The following is a 5,216-nucleotide window of genomic DNA, read 5'->3' as shown; positions in this document are numbered from 1 at the left end:
GAAAATGCCAGATCCTTAACTCACTGTACCACCAGGGAACTCCTTCAGGAATTTTTTAGTTTGATATAGTCCTACCTGCTTATTTTTCCTTTTGTTATTTGTGCTTTTGGTGTCATAACAAAAAAAAGTTTCCAAGGCCAATGCCAAGTTTTTCCCTCTGCTTTCTTCTAGTTTTATACATCTAAGCCTATCCATTTCAGATTAATTTTTGTGAATTGAGTAAAATAGGGGTCCAGTTTCATTTTGTTTTTGCCTGTCTAGTTTTTCTAACACCATTTATTCAAGAGACTATTTTCTTTTCTTCACTTAGTATTTTTTTTTGTCTTTTGTCTTGTTGTTGTTGTTGTTGTTGTTGCTATTTCTTGGGCTGCTCCCACGGCATATGGAGGTTCCCAGGCTAGGGGTTGAATCGGAGCTGTAGCCACCGGCCTACACCAGAGCCACAGCACATCGGGATCCAAGCCGCGTCTGCAACCTACACCACAGCTCACAGCAACGCCGGATCGTTAACCCACTGAGCAAGGGCAGGGACCGAACCCGCAACCTCATGGTTCCTAGTCGGATTCGTTAACCACTGTGCCACAACGGGAACTCCCTTCACTGAGTATTTTTGACTCCTTTGTCCAGGATTAGTTGACCATATGTGCATGGGTTTTATTTGGGCTCTTAACTCTGTTGCATTGTTCTCTGCAACTGTTTTTATGTCAGTACCATACTGTTTGATTACTATAGCTTTGTAATATAGTTTGAAATCATGAAATGTGGTTCTCTACCATTCTTCTTTTTTTTTTTCTTCCTTTATCATTGTTTTTATTTCTCACAATTGCTTTGGCTACTTAGGGTCTTTTGGAGTTTCAAACAAATTTTAACATTGTGTTTTCTATTTTTGTAAAAATGTCTTTGGAATCTTGGTAGGGACTACATTGAATCTATAGATGGCTATAAGTAGTATGGACATTTTAGTAATATTAATTCTTTCAATTCATAAACACAGGGTATCTTTCCATTTATTCATGTCTTCTTCAATTTCTCTAATCAGTGTGTCATAGTTTTTTGTTTTTGTTTTTGTCTTTTTGCCTTTTCTAGGGCCACACCCATGGCACATGGAGGTTCCCAGGCTAGGGGTCCAATCAGAGCTGTAGCCACTGGCCTACGCCAGAGCCACAGCAATGTGGGATCTGAGCCACATCTGCAACCTACACCACAGCTCATGGCAATGCCAGATCCTTAACCCATTGAGCAAGACCAGGGATCAAACCCACAACCTCATGGTTCCTAGTCGGATTCGTTAACCACTGAGCCAGGACAAGAACTCCAGTGTGTCATAGTTTTTAGGGTAGAGGTCTTTTGCCTACTCTGTTAGATTTTATTCCAAAGTGTTTTATTATTTTGATGCTGTTGTAAATGGGATTGTTTTAATTATTTTTTCAATAATTCATTACTAGTATAGAAATGCTACTGATTTTTGTATTTTGATTTTGTATTCTGCAACTTTACCTTATTCATTGATTAATTCTAACATTTTTTTGGTTGTGTGTAGCGTTTTCTTTATATAAAACCATGCCATTCACAGAGACATGGTTATTTCTTACTTCTTCCTTTATGATTCAAATGTTTTTTATTTCTTTCAAATGTTTTTTATTTCTTTTTCTTGGCTGATTGCTCTGGCTAGGACTTCCTGTACTATGTTGAGTATGGTGAGATTGGGCATCCTTGTGTTATTCCTGATTCTTAGAAGAAAAGCTTCCAGTCTTTCACCATTGAATTTGATGTTAGCTGTCAACTTTCATATATGGCCTTTATTATTTTGACATCCTTCTGTACTCAGTTTGTTGAGAGTTTTTATATGAAAGGATTTTGTATTTTGTCAGATGCTTTTTCTGTATCTGTTGATATGATCATATGATTTTTTATCTTTTGTTCTATTAATGTGATGCATCACATTTATTGATTTGCATATGTTGAACCATCCTTGCAGAGCAGAGATAAATCTCCCTTGATCATGGTGTATGATCCCTTTAATGCAGTGTTCCAGTTTGCTAGTATTTTGTCGAGAATTTTTTTGCATCTGTACTCATCAAGGCTATTGGCCTATAGTTTTCATTTGTTGTAGTGTCCTCGTGTGGGTTTGGTATCAGGTCAATTTATGCTTAATTATTAGTAGGGAAGGACTTACTGTTGCATGTTTGTTAAGTGTTTTCTGATTGTTTTGTAGATTCTTTGTTCTTCACTTATGTTGCAATCTTCTTTTGTGATTTGATGACTTTTTGTAGCTTTATGGTTTGCCTCCTCTATAATGATCTTTTGTGTATCTACTGTTTTTTCTTTTGTGGTAAACAGAAGGCTTATATAAAATATCTTACGAGATCCTATTTTAATCTGATAACAACTTAATTTCAACAACATACATAGACTTTATGCTTTTACTTTCCCCCCTCACACTTACACCACCATTAATAGTATTAAAGATTCTGCCTTTGGCTATATATTTACTATTGCTAATGAGTATTACACATACATTACATGTTTATGATGTTACCAGCATCCTTTTATTTCCACTTGAAGAATGCCATTTAGCATCTCTTATAAGGCAGGTAGGTGTAGTGGTGATGAACTCCCTCAGCTTTTGTTTTTTCAAGAAAGTCTTTTTCTCTGCTACATTTCTGAAGGACAGCTTTGTCAGGTATAGTATTCTTGGTTGACAGTTTTTTCTTTCAATATTTGGAATATATCACCCCACTCTATCCTGGCCTGCGAAGTTTCTGTTGAGAAATACACCCATAGTCTTATGGTGGTTCCCTTGTATGTGAAGAATCCCTTTTTTCCTGTTGCTCTAAAAATTCTCTTAGTTTTTTTAAGGTTAGGTTTGTGCTTTTATTTGCCAATATAACTTAACTACAGTGGCTGGCAAACTTTTTCAATCTAAAAAATATATTTTACATTACAGTCCAGCAAATACACACACATATAAAATATGGCTATACATATACAAGTAAAACAAACTCTTGCTAAACTTTTCAAAGTCTACCCTGAGTGTTAGTTCCTTTTTTAAAAAGCAGTTTTAGGTTTACAACAAAATTGACAGGAAGGTACAGAAATTCACCATATATACCCCCTCCCAACACATTGCATAGCCATTATCAACATCATTCAGCAGAGCGGCCCTTTTTTTAAAACCAAGGATGAACAACATAAACAAACACATCGTAATCACCAAAGCCCACAGTTCACCTTAGGGTTTACTTTAATGAAGTGAGTAGTATTGCACATTCTGTAGGTTTGGATGTAAGTATAATGACATATCTGTCATTGTAACTTCATCCAAGGTATTTTTACTGCTCTGAAAAAACTTCTGTACTGTGTGAAAATTCTTCTCCCCCAAACTCCTGGCAACCAGTGACCTTTTTATTGTCTCTATGGTTTTGCCTTTTCCAGAATGTCATGTAGTTGTAACCTATTTTTCTTTTTTCTTTTTATTTTTTTTTTCTTTGAAAGAGAGGTTCAAAGGCTTTGTGTCTATAAGACCATTTGTGGCCCACCCACATGTGGGCCAGACAGGCTCTAGGTGGCAAACTCCCCTGCCAAAAGCTGTAGCTTTTCTTCCAGTTCCCCTGGTCCTGCCTGGCAGCCATGTGGAGGTGCAAGGGGACACTTCTTGGGTGTTCTTTCATAGGAAGACCACAAGTTTTGTGTCCCTTGTCACATGAGCCCAGATTCCTGTTGGGTGTTGCAAACAGAGAAGCCTTTTCTTTAGTCTCCTCTCTTAGTTTTTGAATTTTGACAATTTAATTGTAATGTGTTTCAGTGTAGTCCTATTCAGATTCAACTTATTCACGGTCTTTTGGGTCTCAAGAATCTTGATGTTCATTTGTCCAAATTTGTGGATTTTTCAACCATTATTTCTTGAAATATACTTTCTGACATTTTCACTTTGTGTTCTCTTTCTGTCATTCCCATAATGTATATATTGTTCCTTTTGATGATTTCCCATTAGTCCCATGGGACATAGTCTTTCTTTACTCTTTTTTTATTCTTTTTTCTTTTTATTCCTGGATAATTTCAAATGACCTACCTTCTACTTCACTGATTCTTTCATTGATTGGTAATGTTTGCTATTGAAGCTCTCTGTTGAATTCCTCAGTTCAGTCATGGTATTCTTCAGCCCTAGGATTTCTGTTAGTATTTTTTTGGTGGTTTCTATTTCTTCGTTGAACTTCTTTTTTTTGTTTGTGCATTGTTTTCCTGATTTTATTTAGTTGCTTATGTGTTCTTATAGTTCACAGAACTTCTTTAAGAGTTCTATATTCTTTTTTTTTTTTTTTTTTTTTTTTTGCTTTTTAGGGCTGCACCTGCAGCCTATGGATTTTCCCAGGCTAGGGGCTGAATTGGAGCTACAGCTGCCTACCTACACTGCAGCCACAGCAACACAGAATCTGAGCCATGTCTGTGACCCACACCAAAGCTCACGGCAATGCTGGATCCTTAACCCACTGAGTGAGGCCAGGGATTGAACCTGCAACCTCATGGTTCCTAGTCGGTTTCATTTCTGCTGTACCACCATGGGAAATCCAAGAGTTCTGTATTTTTTATCAGACAGTTTATATATATATCCATTTCTTTAGGGTCAGTTATTGGAACGTTATTAATTTCCTTTGGTGATGTCATGTTTACTTGGTTTTTTTGTGATCTTTGATTCCTTGAGTTGGTATCTGCATATTTGAGTAAGTGGTTGGAAGACCTACAGGTCTCCAGACTTCACAGGTTTTCAGACTCTCAAATTAAAGGTCTTTCACACTTCAGGTTTGCTTTAGCAGAAATGGTCCTTCACTGGTGAGCTCAATTTGGGGTTCTGGATGGGTCAGGTAGGGCTTGCTATCAGGGTCTCTGTTTGGGTAAGGCTGCTGCCCAAGCTCTGAGGTCAGTGAAGGGGAGCAATGGCTGAAAATAGTCAGATGGGACTGCTGACTTGATTCCCTGCCCAAATGCAGCTATAGGATGGGCTCCACAGTTGCCAGTAAGGCTTCCTAGACAGGTAGATATGAACACTATACTCAACAGTTTAGCAGTGCTGCAAATTTGCTTCCCTGCCTATGAGAGCCATAGAATAGGCTCCACAGTCATTAAAATTTGATGCCTGAGAACCCAAATTAGGCAGAAATGCCCACCAAGATCCCTGGCCAGATGAGGCCCCTGGCTTGGCTCTGCAAGTGGAAAGA

At 37.7% G+C, this 5,216-nt stretch overlaps 1 pseudogene; it reads right to left on the bottom strand.

Annotated features, from left to right (window-relative positions):
- Positions 1-3,650: 3,650 nt before the first annotated feature.
- LOC125134831 (uncharacterized) lies at positions 3,651-3,768 on the bottom strand (annotated as a pseudogene).
- Positions 3,769-5,216: the final 1,448 nt, after the last annotated feature.

Source organism: Phacochoerus africanus, chromosome 8, assembly GCF_016906955.1.
Source record: "Phacochoerus africanus isolate WHEZ1 chromosome 8, ROS_Pafr_v1, whole genome shotgun sequence".
In the NCBI taxonomy this organism is placed as follows: domain Eukaryota; kingdom Metazoa; phylum Chordata; class Mammalia; order Artiodactyla; family Suidae; genus Phacochoerus; species Phacochoerus africanus.
The sequence above is the reverse complement of the archived record's forward strand: the minus strand, read 5'-3'. Positions and strand labels throughout refer to the sequence as shown.